Source organism: Triturus cristatus, chromosome 2_2, assembly GCF_964204655.1.
Source record: "Triturus cristatus chromosome 2_2, aTriCri1.1, whole genome shotgun sequence".
Classification (NCBI taxonomy): domain Eukaryota; kingdom Metazoa; phylum Chordata; class Amphibia; order Caudata; family Salamandridae; genus Triturus; species Triturus cristatus.
Window position 1 is genome coordinate 1,035,907,723 of NC_140582.1, and position 25,148 is coordinate 1,035,932,870.

The following is a 25,148-nucleotide window of genomic DNA, read 5'->3' on the forward strand; positions in this document are numbered from 1 at the left end:
AATCAAGAAGTGGTTTAAAAAGGACAAACCGATTGTGACTAGGGAAGGACAATTGCTTCCCCCACCGAAAACCCCCGCATCCTTTATGGTTGCAAAATACGGATATCATACTTGTATTTGGTTAGACAATTGGGTAAAATACACCCAGAACGACGGAGTTTTAGCATTTCCAGAGCATGGTTTGTTTAATTTGGCGGTTTTGAGAAATTTGAGAGAGAAAATGATGAATCTAGAACCAAGACCTAGACCGACACAGTTTGAAGCACTTACAGAATGGGAAGATGAGATGCATGACAGAGAAAGACAGAGGAGTGGCGGAAGATATAAGTACATGTTTGGTAGATACGGGCATAACACTCATGATGAGAGAATGAGAAGGTGGCGGAATGCAAGTATGACTGAATGTCTGTTTCCTGTGAGAACTGCTGAAGAAATTGGAGGTAGAAAATGTACGGAAAAGAGACATAATATGGGATCAAGAGGGTATGGAGTGCCTGAATCGGAGGATGATGTTCTTGATGACATGTTTTATAAAAATCCACCTCCATATCAACCAGAATCTGAAATGTTGACACCAAGTGTCCCAATGAGAGAAACTTTGCGAATCATTAAGATTGAACCAGTTCCCCAAGAATTAGGGAAAAATAATGCTATCAGAGAGATAGAGAGAAAATCAGATGATAAAATGAGTGGCGAAAATTCAGCAGAATTAGCAAAAACAACTTTAGAATTAACTCAAAAGATAAGGGAATTGACTAAAAATTTAGAAGCTGTAACTGTTCCAGTGACTATAGGCCCTGTGATGCCTATTTTTGATAAACAGAAAGATAGTGAACATTGTTTAACGGTTCCCTATAATAGTAGTAAACAGACTGAAAAGCCAAAGCAGAGCCTAAATGAAAATTCATGGAGACAGACAATGATCGAGCCAAACGTCTCGAATAACCCATTTATAGGTCCAAATATAGCAGAAAGACACAAAATGACAATGGAATCAGTATTAGAGACTCAAAAAGACTTAGAACGAAGTAATGTAGAGAAACCAGTAGGCCCATCTTCAGAAGAATTGAGCGAATGGTTGAGAAGCTTGCAGAGAAAAGACAAAGAATTCCAATCAATAGATGTGGCCAAATTATGAATGGTACTAGAAGAGTTAATAGTAGGAACTATCCCCACAGAGAAGTAAAAAACTTATCAGGATGAGGAATTGCTGCTTTTGTGCAAAAGCGTAACATGGAGAGCAAAAAGTCTGCATGAAAGAAGAAGTAGCAAAGGAAATGGGTATAGATATTGAAAAGGTGAAGGCTTTACAAAAACCATATCGAATAGATTTTACTGAAAAAGATATTGAAAATTTGAATACCACAGGACGAATAAGTCAGATTAAGGAGATAATTATTTTGTTGAGAAAATGGGGAGATGTGGATAAATGGAGAAGCAGGTGGTACCGAAAACGAGATGATGCCTCAGATAAAACATTTGCAGCATTCCCTGTTAGAGAAAAAGAAAAGGTAGTAATAGAATGCCCCATGAGAGAAATTCCAGGAGGAGGATATGTACATGTTCCATGGACTAGACAAGATATTTTGTCATTTACAAATGATTTCCCTCGACTACGCGAAAAGCCTGTCGAGTGGTATAGGCAAGTGGACAGATTTGTGAAACTATCTAAAGTATTATGGATTGATCTGAATAGTCTATTTGACATAATAGCACCAGCAGATTTATGGACAGAGTGCAAACTTATGATAAATTGGCCAACACAGGAATACCCTAGGGATCCAAAGACAGGAGCCCCTGACCCAGAAGTTATGAAGAAATATGAGCAGGTTATTTCCTTTCTGAAAAATAAAGTACCTCCCAAAGAAACTGATTGGGTAAAAATAGACAGAACTCATCAGGAAAGTAAGGAGTCAGTACATGCCTATTATGAAAGGTTGATTTTGGCCTTTAAACAGTTCAGTGGTGATGAGAATTTGAGTGAGAAGGATTTGAGTCATTTTGTATACAGATTTGTATATGGTTTACGTCCAGAAATTAGTGAGATAATCAAACAGCATACTGTGGATTGGCAAAACAAGAAAATAGATGAAGTATTGAGACTGCAAAATATTTCAGTGATGAGATTGAAGAAAACAGCGTAAATTAAAAGAGAAAGCTATGTGGGCACAAGTAAAAGTGGCAGAGAGACAGGAAGCTCAGTTAGCGGAACAAGCAAATAATACAGGACCCAGATCGAAATTCATTCCTGGGAAAGGTAAGAGAAATTTTAACATAGAAGAAGCTAAAAAGAAATTCCCATGTCATAACTGCGGTAGAGTAGGCATTGGAAATTTGAGTGTAAATTTCCCCCAAGTACTAATAATGAAAATGCATCATTGAATCCACAGGTGCAGAATGAGGTGAGTGGTCAACCGCAGCGACAGCAGCAGAATGTTACCCAACAGAATCAGGTGCCAAAACCGCCTTTTCCACAAAGCAAAAACTCACAGAAATACAGTAATGAGACAGGATTCTACAACGAAGAACAGGTAACTAAGCTGCCACGCTCTACCGCTGTTTCGCAGTATTGGCTACAACGCGATGACAGCGACTCAGAAGAAGGTTATTGACGGTGCCGAAGGGAGGAAGAAGAGTGCGTACTTGGAGCAACTCTAGAAGTAGACCAGACAGGCCCATTTGTGGATGGGAAGATAAATAATGAAAATATTACTTTCCTAGTCGATACTGGCGCTACTCGATCAACTGTTAGATCAGCTGATGTTAAGAATCTTCCTTTCTCGGATGAAACGATCCAAATAGTTGGTGTATCCAACAGACAGATAAAAATGTATCTTACAGAACCAGTGAAAGTTAGCGTAGGGAAATTCTCAGAAATGCACCGCTTTGTTGTGTGCGACACAAGTCCTGTGAATTTGTTGTGCAAAATGAATTGCACTATTTTTTGTACCCCTGATGGTATAGCATTTGAGACCCCTGATGAAGATGTGCTGTACAATATGACTTTGGCAAACAGAGGTTACTGAAACTTACACTGTATTTAATCCTGATGAATTACCCAAAGAACTGAAACAGACTGTAAAGGCAGAAGTCTGGGATTTCACAGGAGAAGATGTGGGACTAATGAGAAATGTGGACCCAGTAAAAATAACAGTGAAGGAAGGAGTAAGCTATCCAAATGTCCCACAATATAAATTGACACCTGAGATAATTGAAGGAGTTACTCCAATAATTGAGAAAATGATAAAACAAGGCACTTTGAGAGAAATAAAGAGTAGTCCATGTAATTCCCCAATTATGGGACTGAAAAAGCCTAATGGAAAGTTCAGGATAGTGCAAGATTTGAGTAAAATAAACAAAATCGTTGTGTCGTGTTGTCCCATTGTACCAAATCCATCTGTGATTTTGTATCAGATTCCCCATGATGCAGAATGGTATACTGTGATTGATTTATGCCATGCTTTCTTTTCCATTCCATTGCACCATGACAGCCAGTACATTTTTGTGTTTCGTTTCGGCGAACGTATTTTGGCTTGGTGCCGAATTCCACAGGGGTATACAGAAAGCCCCTCAATATTTAATCAGATATTGAAGAAATCCTTAGAAAGTCTAGAGATGCCCAAAAATTCAGTGTTAGTGTAGTATATCAACGACCTTCTTGTGGCGTCGAAGACTCGTGAAGCCTGTGTAATGGACACTATAGCCTTGCTGAATCATCTGGCTGATGTAGGACTTAAAGTGTCACCATCAAAGCTACAATTTTGCCAAAAAGAAGTACATTATTTAGGCCACAATATTGAAAAGGGACTGAGAAAGAGAACAATAGACAGAATCAGGATCATAAAAGGAATGAGAGCTCCCATGACGTAAAGAGAGGTGAGAATGTTTCTTGGAATGGTTGGATACTGTCGCCAGTGGATTAGCAATTTCTCCCTGATTGCAAAGCCCTTGGTACGCTTGACAAGAAGTGATGTGAGAGATCCCATTGATTTGAATAAAGAGGAATTGGCAGCATTTAAACGATTGAGAGATGGTTTGTGTGAAGCGCCAGCATTGGGAATGCCTGATTATGAGAAGGAGTTCGAGTTGTATTGTAGCGAGAGGAATGGATGTGCACTTTCAGTGTTAATACAGAAGCATGGAAAGCTGAGGAGACCAATTGCATATTTTTTATCAATGCTAGACCCAGTAGCTGTAGCCTTACCTGGGTGCTTGAAATCAGTGGCTGCTACCTGTCGGAGTTTGGAACAGAGTGAAGGAATCGTGATGGGATATCCTGTGAAAGTGTTTGTACCTCATGATGTGGCAATCCCTTTAACAAGGAGTCGCACTCAGTACATGACACATAGTCGGCTGACTAAGTATGACTAAGTATGAGAAAGTCAACAAATGCGAGTCTTGTGAGATGCTTGAATGTGAATCCTTCAACGTTATTGCCTGATGCGGAGAATGTGGAAGTCAGTGTCGAAGCAGACCATGATTGTCTGGATGTACTCGATTTCTGTACCAAGCCACATCCTGACATAAAGGATGTACCATTGCCAGAAAGTGATTTTGTGATGTTTGTAGATGGTTCTTGCCTGAGAACAGATGATAGAATGTTGAGTGAAGCATATGCAGTATGCACGGTTGCAGCAGTAATGGAAGCATCCTACCTGAAAGGAGTAAGATCAGCCTTAGTAGCTGAACTTGTTGCTTTGACTAGAGCATGCAAGATTGGGAAAAGTGTGAGAGTGACTGTGATAACTGACAGTCAGTACGGATTTGGTGTGGCGCATGACTTTGGCCAAATATGGCTACAGAGAGGATTTTTGACATTAAGTGGAACTCCCATTAAGAATGCTGAAGTGGTTGGGAAGTTGCTTGAGGCGATACAGCTGCCTAAGCAATTGGCTGTTGTGAAGTGTGCTGCACACAGTCAGTCTGGTGATTACATCGCCATTGGCAACAAATACGCCAATGATATGACCCAATACTGTGCATGTAATCAGAATTCAATTAACAGGGCAAAGGAGAAAGAAGTGACTTCTTGCACCTTAATGTTTACTAACATTGTGGGTACCTGGGAAGAAGTAAGGCAATTGCAAGAAGAAGCAGGAGATGAGGAAATGAAGCAGTGGGTAAAAGCAGGATGTGCACCAAGATAAAAGGACCATGTGTGGGTCTATCGGGATGGAAGACCAGTTATGCCTGATAGCATGATGTCTGCCATGGCACGGATGCATCATGGTCAGGGACACATAGGGAAAGATGCCATGATCAGGTCATTTAAGCAGACCTGGTACAATGCAAAATTTAGACTTGTAGCAGAAAGTCTTTGTCAGAGATGCCTTATATGTCAGCAATACAATCCTGGAAGAAAGACAGTAGTGAGTCTAGGAACAATAGGTCAAGAAGGAGGGCTTTTTATCAGAATGCAAGTAGATTTCATTGAAATGCCTCCCTGTAACAGGTTGAGGTATGTTCTAGTTATGGTCTGTTTGTTTTCTAGATGGGTAGAAGCATTCCCAACAAGAAGAAATGATGGAATCACAGTGGCAAAATTGCTTTTGAGGGAATTTATTCCCAGATTCGGGTTCCCAGTAACAATTGAATCAGATCGAGAAAGACATTTCCATAATGAGATCATAAAATTGATTTGTGAAGCATTAAATGTACGACAAAAACTACATTGTGCCTATCGCCCAGAGGCTTCTGGTGTGGTGGAACAAATGAATGGTACTAACAAAAACAGGATAGGGAAAATGTGTTTAGCCACGGGTATGAAATGGCCTGATGTCTTGCCTCTAGTACTCATGACTATTAGATCAATTCCAGACAGAACTACAGGGTTGACCCCCATGAAATTATCATGGGTAGAGCAATGCGTCATGTGTTCATACCAGTCAACAAGCTGTTGCCTATAACTGATGACATGGTGTTGGATTACTGTAAAAGCCTGGCTGACGCAGTTCATTCTGTGTTTCATCAGGTTGGAGTGGATGCCACCACCCTTGAAAGGAAGCAAGCTCATGATCTGAGCCCACGGGACTGGGTAAGAATCGAAGTACACAGAAGAAGAAACTGTTTGGTTCCAAGATGGGGAAAACCACGACAAGTGATTTTGACTACAACAACAGCTGTGATAGCACAGAAAAAGAATATTTTGATGAATCAGAATCTAGTACTGAATCGGATGATGAAGAGACAAGAACAAAAAAAAACCCTGAAAGGGGAGAATCAGAGTCAAATCTAACTTTCGTCCCAAGAAGTATTTCCCTGAGGAGAAGGTTACAGATTTCTGATACCAGCTCAGACTTAGAGACTGAACAAGGAACTCTACGTTTGCGAAAAGAAAAAGACAGTGATAAGACAATTAAAGAACTTGCTGAGAGTGAAGTTCCAGGTGAAAAATTGAGAAATTTCACCTGAAATAACAAATCTAGATGGACAGGTGCCAGATACAGAGAGAGAGGGAAAGATTTCTGCAGAAGACCCCGAGGAGGTGTAGGAAACTCCAACATCCAATTAGAGGAAGGGACAAGTAGTCAGAAGGAAGATTGCGTGCCGTAGATTCGAGGAGGGACAGAAGTAGGGTAAAACGAAGGAAGTGGTGGAAAGAAAAGTTGTTGAAAGTAAAAGGCAAGTTGAAACAGAGTCAGAGGAAAGCGAAGATGAAGTACCAGAAGGTCGAGTCCTAAGAAAGAGAGCTTGGAGAACTGAAAAGAATGATAAGGGAAGTAAATAGAAAAGAGCAGCAAAAGACGAAGTTTGGCCGAATAAGATAAAAAGACTGAGATATCGACTGACACGAGTAAATTCACCAAGAGCTGAACGGTGAATGAAGTAACAAGTCAAGTGAAATCGAAAGACGAAGAAATAGTTGTAATTGGAGAAAGCAAAAGAACGAGGAAACCTAGCCAGAAGTATAAGTCGCCGGAATGGACGTATGTGACCCTGCCTGAAGTAAAAGAAGAGGCGGATAGCCAAGGAAACCCAGAGGTGACTGTACCGGAAGTGGTTGAGGAAGACGAGGAATCGGAAATCCTGAGAGTTATCTTGTCCGATATTGGAGATGAAGCGGATGTTCAGGACATTCTGTATTCAGATCACGAAGGAAAGGTGAAAGATGATGAGAAGCCAAACTGAATGAAACAAGAAAGCTGCTAATGGAAAGACAATAAAATACGGGAAAAAGATAAAAACTGGTAGAACCAAGTAGGTGCTTAGAGCCTTGGGTTAGACAAACTAGTTGTGAAGTAGAAGAGGCTAAGTCAAAAGACACTACTCATTTTTACAAAAATGGCACACACAGATAGTAGAAAAGGTAGATGTATATTTTTGAAGAGATGGTGTAAAATGTGTTGTTGTTGTACAGGATTATTAATGCTTCTGTGGAGTATACTAGCTCTGATGATCTCATTTAAGGTTGCTATAGATACAATAGAAGGACATAGTGAAAACAAAACTAATATAGAAAAGATTCAAAGGGTAGTACCAACTAGAATAGATAGAAACTATTTGCATAAAGACAGGACTATAACTGATTTTTCTAACAATGTATTTTCGAAATTTTTGTATGAATATGTAAAGACAATGGATGTAAGGGACTGCTACGTCTGTATGCAGTTACCTGCATCTGTATAGGAGGGAGTGACCTATCACCACCTTCCAGTAACTTATGGAATAACATGTAGTGTAATAACTAGTTTATTTTATCAAACAGGGAAGTTAGAGTATTATTTTTCAGATGTAGATAACATATTTTCACAAATACCGTCAATTAACAAGCTAAACAAAGTAAAACCTGCCAAGGTATTAGGTGAATTTTTCCTAGAAACTAAAGAACTAACATTAGAGTATATATTTAGAAATAATTTGACTTGCTGTTTAAAGAAAGAAGAAAATACATTTTTGGATATGGTTGAAGAAAGGAGATTAAAAATGCAAAGGAAAGCATTTGAGGGAAAAGTGGAAAAGACAGTCTGGGATGTTGAAATGGAAAAACACTTGAAAGGAGAAGCTAGTCCAACTATGGCTTTAGATTGGCCTCAGAAAGGGAAATTGTGTATTAGAAGGAATCAAACTGCATATGATAATTACTTTGTAGGTAATAGTGAGAGCCATGATACATACCGAATCATGGGTGGATGAGGATTTAAAGGAGGAAATGATCCAGTTTTTCCTGGGTTATACTTTATTTGCGGGAATAAGGCGTATTATCGTTTGCTAGACCATTGGGATGGCACATGTTATGTAGGCCTGGTTTTCCCAAATATTTTTCACATGGGAAGAGGAGAAGATGGTGTACATAATTTAGGTAGTTACTTAGCACGTAGAAAGAGAGAATCTTGTTCAGAAATTGTAGGTGATATCTTTGGAGAATTGATACCAGCAGTGGGAATATCTCTGAATGCAAACAAAATTAGAAGGCTATCAACAGTAGTGGATCGCTTGTCAACAAGCACCGCTGGAGGAATTTTATTGGTAAACACTGAAATGGTTGCCATGCGTGCCATGGTAATGCAAAATCGACTTGCCCTTGATATATTATTGGCAAAAGAGGGTGGAGTCTGTGCAATGCTGAAAGTTCAACATTGTTGTACTTACATTCCAGCCGAAAGTAAAGATTTGAACATTTATATTAAAAATATAACTGAACTACATGAGGAAATTGCACCACTGGAGGTTGAAGGTGTTTGGGAAAGGATTGGAAAGAAAATATCTTCTATTAAAAATTTCTTAGTAAACCTAGGTAGTACATTTTTAGGTTACATTTTATTTCCATTAACGTGTGATTTTCTTAGTATTAATATTAAGATTAGGATGCCTCTGTCATAAAAGAAAGAAAAGTCAGAAAAAGTTAAAAAGAGAAAATTTAAGAAGAAAAGATAAGAAACAAGAGAGAGAATTTGAAGAAATAGAATTAGAAGAGGTAAAGGAAAGTATGTATAAGACAGCCAAAAGAGAAGATATTGGGGAGACTGAGATGTGAATAAAAGCAAGAACTCGTTTCGACTCCATGAAAAGTGATACAAAATGTTAATGGTGTGGTGATAAAAATCACCAAAGGGGGGATTGATGGAGTGGGTAGTGCAAAATTTTGTATACCCCCCATTCTGCATGTTTATATTAATTAGAATAACCTATTAATTTAATAATATTAATATGTTTACATGAAGTTTAATAAACATTACTAATGTATGAAATACACGTGGGATTTGCATTTTGCATGGCTAAATAATTTGTAATTAACATATGTACGCATACTGACATTAGGAAAATAGAATATCGCATGATATATGTTGCTTTTGTGACGTTTTCGTAATGATGCACCAGATGACATCAATGGGTGAATATGAACGCTTTAAATGTCACTATACGCTAGGTAATTACAAGCACATAGGGGAATTAGTGAGGGTTTAACATTTTATTCATTATTTCTATGTATTAATTACTCTTTTGTGTTTGTTTTGCTTAAGTTGTCCTTTGGGCCTAAAACCAATATGGCCGCCAAATTGACACGACGTGATGGCCACCCTTCCACGAGGTTTCGGACGAAGTGTGCATGCGCCACAACATTACCAGTGGCCTCGACATGACCCCGCTCTCGTTGTACCCAAGCAAGGCCACGGTGGGAGGCCTGCCAAGTATCTTGACGAAGGACTTTTACAAAAACCGGAACCATCATGAATATTGACATAACCTCTTGAACTGTGTGAAACCTCACCGGACGATCCTAACCGACCAATGGGTGAAGCCCAAATTTTATAAAATGTGTCTTCTTGACACTACTTTTATTATAAAAATGATGGTAGAATAGAGAGGTATTAATGCTGCTACTACTTACGTTGCGTGCTTTTCTTTTGCTGATGGAGACGACGGTGACGCAACGTGACGGCTGCGTTCCTGAATCTTTGACAGACTGAATTGCTGCCCATTTCTTTGATGAACTGAGGACTTCCTAAAATCTATGGGCACTGATAGAAGCTTGCACGGCTCTGGTCCTTGTCCGTTCTTGGGACTGTAGCGTGATGCATGAAGAACTTTCAAAATCCGATTGATTAACGACTAAATTTGATGACTTAGAGGACGACAAGTAGCCAGACTAGGTAAATATGGTGTTCTGTGATTTGCATAAAGACTAATAAATTTACTAGATGCAACTAAATTCTTGCATTTAATTAGATAAACAAAATATTGATTAACAAGCAAATGTGTTTGTCGTTTATTGAGAGAAGATAGATCAGGATCTTGAGTGTGTTTTAGCAGGACTAAATCACCCTACCAATCCAACTAAATGATCCATTGATCACGTGGGAGGAGTATCTTGATGTTTAGGTTTACGATGTGTAGAGATAAGGATATTAGTGTATAAATGTGTAAATAATTTTCTCTCTATAGGTTATAAGGTATTCCTTTCATGTCAGCGCTTGGAATATTCATCTCTCCTGTAAATGCAGACCAGTGAGAAGTAAAGTGTGAATGTTGGTGTTATGGGCCCCACCAATGATTGAATGAGTGAATGTGTTAATGTGATGTTTGGTCTGTGATGAAGGGAGGATATCTGGTACGAGTTTTGTCTTGATTCCCATTACCAAGGGTTCCGCGCTGCATCACTGGTATTCAAAGTGCATGTTTTAGTCTGCATGTCAGAATTGTTTAATGAAATAGAAGAGGATTTTAGAAGTCAAAATGTGCACTAATTTTTCTTTCTGCAGCACTAATCATAATTTCTGTGGCAAAATGAACCTCCTCATTTTGTTCCTTTGCAAATTAAATGTTTTAAGTGTTACCACTTTATTCCAATCAAGATGGCTTCAGGTGTGCCATACTTTTGTCATAAGTAAGACTGTTAGCGCTCTAGTTGTTCTTTAAAACACTCTGGGACATTCTGTCATTGGGCTGTACTAGGGCTACAACTGGGAGATATTTGTGCTACATTTGGGCTCTTTTGTCTCTGGTGGCCATCTTGGGAGACTTATTTGTTATGAAGTTTCCTAATTTCCTCATTTACTACAGTCTCCTCAGTAGGAATGCTTTCAGTTTTTTACTTTGATTCCACCAAGAAGGCATTCAGATGTGTCACACATTTGCTATAAATTGAGAATGTTAGCACTCTAGTTGCACATTAGATCACTGTAGTAAAGCTACTGCTCACCAGGGAAGTCTGCTGCTCATATTAAAAGTGCATGTTTCAGTCTGCATGTCAGAATTTTTTAATGAAATAGAAGAGGATTTGAGAAGCCACTCAAAATGTGCCCTAATTTTTCTTTCGCGTTACAACAAACAATTGATGGACGGAATGGTGACAATGCAGAAATTCTCCCCCAGTCAAGAGATCTGGGTTAAATCCATCGTTCTTTTGCCCACTACGTCACCCCAGTTTAGACATGGCCATACGCAAATCAGTCTTGACCCTGTGCCTCATGGGAACAGTCCAGCCCGAACTGCCAAGCCATGTCTTCCCTGGACCAGAATCAAGCATCCTAGGACCGGTTTCTGGCTATCAGCCGTCATCAGCCAGGATAGCTTGACTCCAGTGGCGTAGTGAGCACGGGTCCCACGTCTGGGAATACCCATCCCACTTAGGGCGAAAAGCGTTACAACAAACAATTGATGGACGGAATGGTGACAATGCAGACATTCTCCCCCAGTCAAGAGATCTGGGTTAAATCCATCGTTCTTTTGCCCACTACGTCACCCCAGTTTAGACATGGTCATACGCAAATCAGTCTTGACCCTGTGCCTCATGGGAACAGTCCAGCCCGAACTGCCAAGCCATGTCTTCCCTGGACCAGAATCAAGCATCCTAGGACCGGTTTCTGGCTATCAGCCATCATCAGCCAGGATAGCTTGACTCCAGTGGCGTAGTGAGCACGGGTCCCACGTCTGGGAATACCCATCCCACTTAGGGCGAAAAGCGTTACAACAAACAATTGATGGACGGAATGGTGACAATGCAGACATTCTCCCCCAGTCAAGAGATCTGGGTTAAATCCATCGTTCTTTTGCCCACTACGTCACCCCAGTTTAGACATGGCCATACGCAAATCAGTCTTGACCCTGTGCCTCATGGGAACAGTCCAGCCCGAACTGCCAAGCCATGTCTTCCCTGGACCAGAATCAAGCATCCTAGGACCGGTTTCTGGCTATCAGCCGTCATCAGCCAGGATAGCTTGACTCCAGTGGCGTAGTGAGCACGGGTCCCACGTCTGGGAATACCCATCCCACTTAGGGCGAAAAGCGTTACAACAAACAATTGATGGACGGAATGGTGACAATGCAGACATTCTCCCCCAGTCAAGAGATCTGGGTTAAATCCATCGTTCTTTTGCCCACTACGTCACCCCAGTTTAGACATGGCCATACGCAAATCAGTCTTGACCCTGTGCCTCATGGGAACAGTCCAGCCCGAACTGCCAAGCCATGTCTTCCCTGGACCAGAATCAAGCATCCTAGGACCGGTTTCTGGCTATCAGCCGTCATCAGCCAGGATAGCTTGACTCCAGTGGCGTAGTGAGCACGGGTCCCACGTCTGGGAATACCCATCCCACTTAGGGCGAAAAGCGTTACAACAAACAATTGATGGACGGAATGGTGACAATGCAGACATTCTCCCCCAGTCAAGAGATCTGGGTTAAATCCATCGTTCTTTTGCCCACTACGTCACCCCAGTTTAGACATGGCCATACGCAAATCAGTCTTGACCCTGTGCCTCATGGGAACAGTCCAGCCCGAACTGCCAAGCCATGTCTTCCCTGGACCAGAATCAAGCATCCTAGGACCGGTTTCTGGCTATCAGCCGTCATCAGCCAGGATAGCTTGACTCCAGTGTCGTAGTGAGCACGGGTCCCACGTCTGGGAATACCCATCCCACTTAGGGCGAAAAGCGTTACAACAAACAATTGATGGACGGAATGGTGACAATGCCGACATTCTCCCCCAGTCAAGAGATCTGGGTTAAATCCATCGTTCTTTTGCCCACTACGTCACCCCAGTTTAGACATGGCCATACGCAAATCAGTCTTGACCCTGTGCCTCATGGGAACAGTCCAGCCCGAACTGCCAAGCCATGTCTTCCCTGGACCAGAATCAAGCATCCTAGGACCGGTTTCTGGCTATCACCCATCATCAGCCAGGATAGCTTGACTCCAGTGGCGTAGTGAGCACGGGTCCCATGTCTGGGAATACCCATCCCACTTAGGGCAAAAAGCGTTACAACAAACAATTGATGGACGGAATGGTGACAATGCAGACATTCTCCCCCAGTCAAGAGATCTGGGTTAAATCCATCGTTCTTTTGCCCACTACGTCACCCCAGTTTAGACATGGCCATACGCAAATCAGTCTTCACCCTGTGCCTCATGGGAACAGTCCAGCCCGAACTGCCAAGCCATGTCTTCCCTGGACCAGAATCAAGCATCCTAGGACCGGTTTCTGGCTATCAGCCGTCATCAGCCAGGATAGCTTGACTCCAGTGGCGTAGTGAGCATGGGTCCCACGTCTGGGAATACCCATCCCACTTAGGGCGAAAAGCGTTACAACAAACAATTGATGGACGGAATGGTGACAATGCAGACATTCTCCCCCAGTCAAGAGATCTGGGTTAAATCCATCGTTCTTTTGCCCACTGCGTCACCCCAGTTTAGACATGGCCATACGCAAATCAGTCTTGATCCTGTGCCTCATGGGAACAGTCCAGCCCGAACTGCCAACCCATGTCTTCCCTGGACCAGAATCAAGCATCCTAGGACCGGTTTCTGGCTATCAGCCGTCATCAGCCAGGATAGCTTGACTCCAGTGGCGTAGTGAGCACGGGTCCCACGTCTGGGAATACCCATCCCACTTAGGGCGGTCCAGGGAAGACATGGCTTGGCAGTTCGGGCTGGACTGTTCCCATGAGGCACAGGGTCAAGACTGATTTGCATATGGCCATGTCTAAACTGGGGTGGCGTAGTGGGCAAAAGAACGATGGATTTAACCCAGATCTCTTGACTGGGGGAGAATGCCTGCATTGTCAGCATTCCGTCCATCATTTGTTTGTTGTAACGCTTTTCGCCCTAAGTGGGATGGGTATTCCCAGACGTGGGACCCGTGCTCACTACGCCACTGGAGTCAAGCTATCCTGGCTGATGACGGCTGATAGCCAGAAACCGGTCCTTGGATGCTTGATTCCGGTCCAGGGAAGACATGGCTTGGCAGTTCGGGCTGGACTGTTCCCATGAGGCACAGGGTCAAGACTGATTTGCATATGGCCATGTCTAAACTGGGGTGGCGTAGTGGGCAAAAGAACGATGGATTTAACCCAGATCTCTTGACTGGGGGAGAATGTCTGCATTGTCAGCATTCCGTCCATCATTTGTTTGTTGTAACGCTTTTCGCCCTAAGTGGGATGGGTATTCCCAGACGTGGGACCCGTGCTCACTACGCCACTGGAGTCAAGCTATCCTGGCTGATGACGGCTGATAGCCAGAAACCGGTCCTAGGATGCTTGATTCCGGTCCAGGGAAGACATGGCTTGGCAGTTCGGGTGAAGTACTGGGTATTTTAGACCCAGCGGTGCAGGGGCACACACCCTATGACTTCTGGGTTCACCCTGTTCCAGACCTACAGAAACACAGAGTCTTCTAGGTGAAGTCAAAGATTCAAACAACCACCAGTACATATTTCAGGTTGTTGCACCTTTCCATATGGATAAAGTCCAGCTGCAAAACTTCAAATGGATATGATGGGGGTGCAAAATGACCAGCTGGAGTTGGGGTTCCCCTAACAGGGTTGTATTTCAAGCATACCATGCAATTCTTGACCACATTCTCTGCACACTTGGGAATCCCAGCATTCTGCCATACTGGAGCCAACAACTTACAAATTCCTTTCGTACTGATATGTGCCATCCCATGTGCCATTGTAACTACTGGAAGCACATATGCATCGGGCAACAACCATCGCCTATGTTCTGTCAGATCAATCCAACAACCATTCTCATCTAACTTACCCACACTTTCTCTCCACTTGCTTAATTCTTTCTCTGTAGCTTCAGCTTGAAGCGACTTCACACTCTCTATTGTGTTTTCACACATCCCAACATCATCAACCCATCTTGCGGGGCCTGCAATATACATTCTAGTCTTTACATTCTGTGCTGTTTCTTTCGCGATCTCATCAGCAAACGCATTCCCACGTCCAACATCATCTGTGATTTTCCTGTGCGCACTGCATTTCATAATCGCAACTTGTAATGGTAGGGTCAGTGATTCAAGGAGATCATTCACCAGCTTGCCATTCTGAATTTTAGCTCCATGCGATGTCAGGAACCCACGTTCTTTCCACAGTCGTCCAAAATTGTGAGCCACGCCAAAGGCGTACTGGCTATCCGTGTATATATTCACTCTCATTCCTTCAGACAACACGCACGCTCTCGTGAGGGCGATTAATTCTGCTGCTTGGGCCGAATTATGTGGCACTCGTGTGGTTTCCACGACCGTGTGTAACGTCGTGATAGCATATGCAGCAGTCGTATCACCATTAGGGAGCTTGAAACACGAACCATCCACCCATAAAGTACCATCACACTCAGCCAGGGGAGTATCTTTTAGATCTACTCTCCCTTTCGTCTCTTCTTCTGTTCTGAACAGACAGTCATGTTGCTCATTCTCATCTAGGTCTGCTGGATTTGGCAATAACGTAGCTGGATTCAGCGTGTTGCATCTCTTTATGTGTATGTGATTTGCTAACAGTGTGAGCTCATAGCCTGATAATCGCGCACTAGTCAAGTGTTGTGTCTTGGTTCTGTTCAATAATGTGTCTACAGCATGTGGAACCATAACGATCAATGTGTTGTCCATTACCAAACCAGCAGATTGTCGGATAGACATAGCTGCAGCAGCTGTCGCTCTCAGACAGCTTGGCAATGCCCTCGCTACAGGGTCCAAGGTTGATGAAAAATATGCGCATGGGCGCGGTCTTTCACCAAAAGGCTGTGTTAACACTGATAATGCGCAACCATCTTTCTCGTGAACATACAATGTAAAAGGCTTGCTGTAGTCAGGAGTACCCAACACAGGTGCTGAACACAATGCATTGCGCAATTCCACAAAACTTTTCTGGCACTCTTCAGACCATGGGATAGGATTCGGTGTGTCTTTGCATGTTAAGGCTAACAAAGGTTTTGCCAACAAGGAAAAATTTGGGATCCAGTGCCTACAGTATGAGGTAATGCCCAAGAAAGCACGCACTTCTCTCTGTGTTCTTGGCACACTCAACTGCGCAATGGCTTGAATTCTTTCTGGGGTCAGTTTCCTTCCCTCCTTCGATAAGAGATGACCTAAGTAGGTCACTTCTTGTCGACAATATTGCAGCTTGGAGAGAGACACTTTATGATGGAAAGCAGATAAATGGCGCAACAATGACAATGTGGCTTCTTTGCAGATCTTTTCAGTATCTGCGGCGATTAGTAAATCGTCCACGTACTGAATCAGAATAGCGCCACTAGGTAAAACAAGTGCATCAAGCTGCGCTTTCAAAGCTTGACTGTATATGGATGGACTCTCACAGTAGCCCTGGGGAGCGCGTTTGAAGCGGAAGCTTCGGCCTCCCAGACTAAAGCCAAAAATGTCTCTGCTCTCTTCTGCAATTGGGATGCTAAAGAAAGCATTCTTTAAATCGATCACTGAAAACCATGCAGCAGAGGCTGGAATCATCGTTAACAAGGCAGTTATATCAGGGACAACTGGAAACTGTGGCACAACAATCTTATTAACCTCTCTAAGATCAATCACAAATCTGTAAACAGGTGGCTGTGAAGGGTCCGTTCGTTTTAAAACAGGTAAAATCGGACTATTGCAAACGTTGCCTCTTGTCTCTTCAATTACACCCTTATTAATCAAATCGCTGACAATGTCTAACAATGCTTTCTGGCCTTCATTAGAGATCTTGTACTGGGGAATATGTGGCAGTCTGACATTAGCCTTTAAAGTTACCACGTATGGCGGTATCTCCAAGAGGCCCACATCATTGGGACCAGTAGCCCAAAGGACATCCGGAAGGGATGACAATTCAGGCGGCATTGTATTTTTAGACAAGTACATCGGGGAAATCACTTTCCTGCCTAATGTAAGTTGTACCCCTGACGGTGAACAATACAGTGTAGCATGTAATCTTTTCAACAAATCTAACCCTAGCAAATTCTCACCACAACCTGTTGTTAGAATCAGGGGTGCTTTCAGCTCGCAAGGTCCAATAGAAAGTGACATGGGACTAGAAATCGGGTTTCTAACTGGGGCGCCAGAAAAACCTACTGAAACATTTATATCGCCAGACAAAGGTGCGCCAGGGAGTTTTGAATGCATGATTGAACTCTTTGCAGCACCAGTGTCTAGCAGAAAGGGCTCCGTTACATTTGCTGTAGTCACCTCAACATACGGTCCGCTCTGATCCACTGGCACTGAAACAACTCCCTCTCTCTGTCTACAGCTGTCCTAGTAGTCATTATTTCCTGCATCGCCGTCCTCTGCATAATAATCATTATTGTAATACTGAGCTGTATTACTAGTTGTGTTAGCTTGCTGGTCAAAACTATTGATGGTATTCTGAGGCGGCAGAGGACGCGCGTTCTGGGGAGCATTTCCACGCCCTCTGCCTCTAGGAGCTTGCTGACCACCCCTACCTCTTGCGCCATAAGCATTACCGTTCCGCTGCATTAATTTAGGGCAACTATATTTAAAATGACCTTCCTCTTTGCAGTATGAACATTGGTTGGGACCTACAGGGACACGTGGTTGATAATACCCATTCATTTGCTGATTGTTCTGAAATTGTTGGGGTTGGTGATAGACACCTTGGGGTTGCCTATAATTATTCTGACCTCCACGTGGCGGATAGGCCTGCTGCAAAAGGACCTTTGTCTTTAGTTCCTTCGTTTTCTTATCTGTTCTATCTTTTTCATCTTTATCTCTGTTTTCATAATACTGTGCAGTAGCCAGTATTTGCGCTGAAGAGGAAACAGCCCAAGAACTTTCTGAATCTTTTAACTTTTTACACAGGTCAGGAAGTAAATTCTGCACAAATTTATCCACAAATAACCGTTGGCCACCCTCAGTACTCATATCTTGCCCACTGTGATCAATAAACGTTTCTTCAAACCTGGTAAAGAAGTCTGACACTGTTTCATCTTTCTTCTGCTTGCATGCAGATAGCTTGTCCCAATTTACGCGCATCGCGGGCATTATTGTCTTCATATACGTGATGATTCTACCAGGGAGTTCTGCTATTAAAGGCTCAGGTTTCGCGCCACCAGTTTGTCTAGCGTCAGCGGCAATAATATCAGCCCATGTAGCACCTAGTTCTGCATCGTGATCTGCATTACGAATTGATCCCCATAGGGGCTGTGGAACAACATTACCAAACAACATGTCTATGTCGGCCAGATTCATAACGCATGACCCTGCCGTCTGTGACAACTCTTTATAATATCCTGCAGGGTTTTTACGGGGATCAGGCAATGTCTGCTTAAGCGCTAACACCTCAGAACGCTTCCATGGAACATGCACCCAAACACGCTGGAAATGCGCTGGCACAGCAGCGATACCGGCACCGGCGTCAGCTGCAACTGCTTCCTTCCATACCGGGGGAACTTCTCTCATGGGGTATTGTCGCGCTTTTACCTTTTTCCCCACAAGGACATCTTGTTCAAACAATGACTGTTGACAATCATCATTCCTGAAAGACAATACAACCGCAACTGCTTTATCTACCTCGCGATCCACAATTGTACCAGTTCCAAAATCAAACCTCACTCTACACAACTCCTGCGGGCTCGGGTCTTTACCACTATCCTCCAATTCTTCACAGAGAATTTCGCACATTTTCTCAAACACATATCTCTGTTTTGGGGCATCCCATTGATGGAAAACGTTGACAACTGATTCCACATCATACAGTGAAGGGAAAACAATCCATCTACGCGCCATGCGATCTATTACCTTTTTCTCATCGGGGTTAGGCAATTGACTGCGCAATTGCTTACGCTGTAAACCAGGAGTCGCACCAGATGACTCAAAGAGAGGAGACATTAATGTAGTAACCACATTAGCTAAGCGCTGTCGTGCTGAAGGAGAAGCTGAGGCGAAAACAGGGGGATAAACAGAGGGGAGAAAAGAGGATGCAGAAACAGGTACTGGAGTGGTGCAAGGAAGAGTATCAGGGGAGGCAGTCAATATGCTAGGCAAAGTCGCAGGAAGCGCGGGGGCAGTTGGAAACACAACTGGCGGCCCTTGAGAAGGCTGCGCTATAGGGATAGGAGCCGGCTGCAAAGCAGCTGGCGGTAGCGGCAAGGCTTGTAGTATATTGACTGGAGGTGGCATATTCACAAGCTGGGGAGGCGCCGTGGCATTTTGAGCATACGGGGGTGGCGAACTCAACAAGTGCGACATCAGGGGATCTTTCTCCTTTTCTTCTAACTCATTCTGTTTAGAGTGCGGTAAAGCTGGGTAACATTTGTCGATCCCTAACTTACGCTGCCTGTGCAATTGCTCATTCATCTGCTCCTCCTCATTGTCTTTGAATTGTACAGCTGCTTGCATTACTGTCATACCTCTCTCCCTTTTATTCTTTTTCGCTAGCTTAATTTCCTTCTGTTTGGCTTCCTTTCGCCATAAGCGGAAAGAATCAAACATCGCCGGCCGGGCTTTCTTTTTAAACAATTTAATTTCCAAATTATCTAAAATATCGGTATCGAAACTACCATTTTGGGGCCATTTTAAAACACCGTCTTTTCTGGTGTAGTGGATCCACACTTCGTTATATGCAATAGGGCCTACGCCATGTTTTACATAGAGCTCATAAGTTGGAGTTCCAACCGGAGGAACAGGACATGATTCCTCCAGCTGGAAATCTCTTCCACAACCCAAACAAAATATTCTACCAAATATTCTAGAACCAGGCATCTTCGCTCACTAGTCTAGATCTAAACGTCAGAGGATTATCGATTACGATAGTCTCGTGAATACACGAGTCCTCTGGCTTTGGCGTTTGCAAACTCCAAATTTCCAAATCAAAACGATCCCGAGGGATACCAAACAAATGGGAGACGCTCCACTTATACTTAACTGAATATTGCTGATCGATGGCGTCACCAGAAGACTCTCTCGATTGTTTCGCTCTCTCAAAACTCGTCAAGGGTCCAAAACAGGTCGATTAATCAGGGCAGCAGTCCTTCGTAGCCGTCGGGGCGCGGAGAACCTCGCAGAAAAGACTTTCGGACCACGTCGACATGCAGGGGTCGATGAAGTGGCGGCCTTCCTCCAGAATTTCCACACGAAGCTCCTCACGAACCTCTGGCTTGGACCGGTACCGCTGAAATCGTCCCGAGTTGGGCGCCAAACTGAAGTACTGGGTATTTTAGACCCAGCGGTGCAGGGGCACACATCCTATGACTTCTGGGTTCACCCTGTTCCAGACCTACAGAAACACAGAGTCTTCTAGGTGAAGTCAAAGATTCATTTATTGGCTGCAGACCAATTACAGGTATCCTAGAAGTACAACAGCGTGTATGTTCTCAGGAGACTGCTGAAAATCATAGAAACGGACTTCATCTTAAATACACTTTTTCCTGCCTCAAGCATACATTCCTAGGTTTTATGATACGGCAATATACAAGTGTACATTTCAAAGAAAAGAGCAGAGTCATGATGACCATCCCACATTCCAGTTCGGCCAGCCCACAATGATTTACACAGCAAGGTTCAGATCCCACATTAGATAATCGATAGGCCCCAATAAACATGAGCATCTCCTGTTTTGGGAAACAAGCCATAAAGCAGGAACAAGCAGGTGCGAAAGTGATTAGCCGGAGGCTTGTGTGTGATGAAAGGACTTTATGGTGCGCTGAGCCCTGATGCTAATCACAGGTGGCCGGAGGAAGGGGAGCTCGTGAGACCAGTTTGACCTGGGGCAGCAGAGCCAAGCTGCCCAGGTCACAGAAGAGTCATGGAAAGGCACATGGATTGCAAGGCCCGTAGTTGCTTCATTATAGCCTATGTGAGGGCAATCACAAGATGGCCACTGCCTCCAAAATGGAACCCGCGTAGTGAAGCAGAATAACGTGTACACAGTGCATTCATAGCTAGAACGATATATAAAGCACTCATACATGCCGCATTAACCATTTGCGGTTTGCTAATACCAGGATAGACAGTGGTGGGGCCCTGTCCCCTACGCAGTAACAGAGATTAAAGTACGACACGGGCTGGACTGTTCCCATGAGGCACAGGGTCAAGACTGATTTGCATATGGCCATGTCTAAACTGGGGTGGCGTAGTGGGCAAAAGAACGATGGATTTAACCCAGATCTCTTGACTGGGGGAGTATGTCTGCATTGTCAGCATTCCGTCCATCATTTGTTTGTTGTAACGCTTTTCGCCCTAAGTGGGATGGGTATTCCCAGACGTGGGACCCGTGCTCACTACGCCACTGGAGTCAAGCTATCCTGGCTGATGACGGCTGATAGCCAGAAACCGGTCCTAGGATGCTTGATTCCGGTCCAGGGAAGACATGGCTTGGCAGTTCGGGCTGGACTGTTCCCATGAGGCACAGGGTCAAGACTGATTTGCATATGGCCATGTCTAAACTGGGGTGGCGTAGTGGGCGAAAGAACGATGGATTTAACCCAGATCTCTTGACTGGGGGAGAATGTCTGCATTGTCAGCATTCCGTCCATCATTTGTTTGTTGTAACGCTTTTCGCCCTAAGTGGGATGGGTATTCCCAGACGTGGGACCCGTGCTCACTACGCCACTGGAGTCAAGCTATCCTGGCTGATGACGGCTGATAGCCAGAAACCGGTCCTAGGATGCTTGATTCCGGTCCAGGGAAGACATGGCTTGGCAGTTCGGGCTGGACTGTTCCCATGAGGCACAGGGTCAAGACTGATTTGCATATGGCCATGTCTAAACTGGGGTGGCGTAGTGGGCAAAAGAACGATGGATTTAACCCAGAACTCTTGACTGGGGGAGAATGTCTGCATTGTCAGAATTCCGTCCATCATTTGTTTGTTGTAACGCTTTTCGCCCTAAGTGGGATGGGTATTCCCAGACGTGGGACCCGTGCTCATTACGCCACTGGAGTCAAGCTATCCTGGCTGATGACGGCTGATAGTCAGAAACCGGTCCTAGGATGCTTGATTCCGGTCCAGGGAAGACATGGCTTGGCAGTTCGGGCTGGACTGTTCCCATGAGGCACAGGGTCAAGACTGATTTGCATATGGCCATGTCTAAACTGGGGTGGCGTAGTGGGCAAAAGAACGATGGATTTAACCCAGATCTCTTGACTGGGGGAGAATGTCTGCATTGTCAGCATTCCGTCCATCATTTGTTTGTTGTAACGCTTTTCGCCCTAAGTGGGATGGGTATTCCCAGACGTGGGACCCGTGCTCACTACGCCACTGGAGTCAAGCTATCCTGGCTGATGACGGCTGATAGCCAGAAACCGGTCCTAGGATGCTTGATTCCGGTCCAGGGAAGACATGGCTTGGCAGTTCGGGCTGGACTGTTCCCATGAGGCACAGGGTCAAGACTGATTTGCATATGGCCATGTCTAAACTGGGGTGGCGTAGTGGGCAAAAGAACGATGGATTTAACCCAGATCTCTTGACTGGGGGAGAATGTCTGCATTGTCAGCATTCCGTCCATCATTTGTTTGTTGTAACGCTTTTCGCCCTAAGTGGGATGGGTATTCCCAGACGTGGGACCCGTGCTCACTACGCCACTGGAGTCAAGCTATCCTGGCTGATGACGGCTGATAGCCAGAAACCGGTCCTAGGATGCTTGATTCCGGTCCAGGGAAGACATGGCTTGGCAGTTCGGGCTGGACTGTTCCCATGAGGCACAGGGTCAAGACTGATTTGCATATGGCCATGTCTAAACTGGGGTGGCGTAGTGGGCAAAAGAACGATGGATTTAACCCAGATCTCTTGACTGGGGGAGAATGTCTGCATTGTCAGCATTCCGTCCATCATTTGTTTGTTGTAACGCTTTTCGCCCTAAGTGGGATGGGTATTCCCAGACGTGGGACCAGTGCTCACTACGCCACTGGAGTCAAGCTATCCTGGCTGATGACGGCTGATAGCCAGAAACCGGTCCTAGGATGCTTGATTCTGGTCCAGGGAAGACATGGCTTGGCAGTTCGGGCTGGACTGTTCCCATGAGGCACAGGGTCAAGACTGATTTGCATATGGCCATGTCTAAACTGGGGTGGCGTAGTGGGCAAAAGAACGATGGATTTAACCCAGATCTCTTGACTGGGGGAGAATGTCTGCATTGTCAGCATTCCGTCCATCATTTGTTTGTTGTAACGCTTTTCGCCCTAAGTGGGATGGGTATTCCCAGACGTGGGACCCGTGCTCACTACGCCACTGGAGTCAAGCTATCCTGGCTGATGACGGCTGATAGCCAAAAACCGGTCCTAGGATGCTTGATTCCGGTCCAGGGAAGACATGGCTTGGCAGTTCGGGCTGGACTGTTCCCATGAGGCACAGGGTCAAGACTGATTTGCATATGGCCATGTCTAAACTGGGGTGGCGTAGTGACCAAAAGAACGATGGATTTAACCCAGATCTCTTGACTGGAGGAGAATGTCTGCATTGTCAGCATTCCGTCCATCATTTGTTTGTTGTAACGCTAATTTTTTTTTCTGCAGCACTAATCATACTTTCTATGGCAAAATGAACCCCCTCATTTTGTTCCTTTTTAAATTAAATGTTTTAAGAGTTACCACTTTATTCCAATCAAGATGGCTTCAGGTGTGCCATACGTTTATCATAAGTAGGACTGTTAGCGCTCTAGTTGTTCTTTGGACCGCTCCGGGAAGCTGCAGTAGAACACAAAGGAATCAACTGACAGTCTCTGCCCTTGTTGGATGTACATGTTTTACTGAGAATGTCAGACTTCATTCTCACATGACTGAGAAAGATAATGTGAATTTACAGAAAATATGCTCTCAGTTTAGCTTATAGATCACCTTCCAAACCTCTGTGGTAAAAGCATGAGAAAATAGTTCTCTCAAACATGATTCATGATATCCCAGCAGAAGGCTTTTTCACATGGTAAAATCACCTTAGAACATACCACAATTCCTAAAATGAGTATGGTACCATCAACAAATGATTTATAATGTAACTAAAGTCTTAAAACCTTCTAATAACTGCAATGCTTTTTTAATGAGGTGCTATCATGTATATTGGTCCCAAGATGGCTGCTAACACTTCTTGGATGAAGTGCTGACAGCCAATCAGATCTCATGATGAGATGTGTGGTTAGGCACCGCCCAGATATATATGTGATTTTACTTTTGATTTTCTCGGGAACTACTGAACGGATTTACACCATTTAAGCAAAAGGCACGACTCTGAACCAAGGTCTACCTTTCTGCCAAATTTCGTGTAATTCTGTTCGGGCTAGAGCTGCGACTAAAGGTCCTATGGGAAATTGCATGGTGAAAACACGTTTTGGGACCCCCCTTTTTCTCAGCCCCCGCTAAACGAATCATCCCGAGACTTTCAGGATAGGAGCGGACCGGAGCTGGCCTATAGTTTTGAAAATTTTGCGAAGATTCGTCAACGGGCGCCAAATTTATTCCAAATAGAATGTTGCGGATTTCCTATGGAAAATAGGTCCTAACTATAACTACCTACTGGCGACTGCCAGTAGGTAATATATATATATACCTAAGCCAAAGGTTACAGGGACATTATAGTTAGGCTCACATTTCACTCGTAAAAAAACATAGAAATTCAGCATTTATAGTTACCTGACCTAACTATTACCTACACCCTGCAATGCACTGCTTATGATCTCACATATTACATCACTCATGATGTGGTCACTGGCATCACTACTGACATCTCAAAAAACATCACTGATGACATCATCCAGAGAGTGTACTTGTTTCATAAACGTTTGTGAGACTTAAACAAATATGGTAAGCTACTGCATAAGTTAAAATAATATTCTTTGTAAACTAGTAATGATTGATACTGTTTCTAACATATGTTGTCTGAGTGGCTGTGTGTCTGTATCAGTGTTGGAGTGGCTGTGTGAGTGGCTGTATGAGTGTGTGAGTGGGTGTGTAAGTGACTGTATGGGTAAATAAGTGGGTGTGTGAGTAGCTGTATGG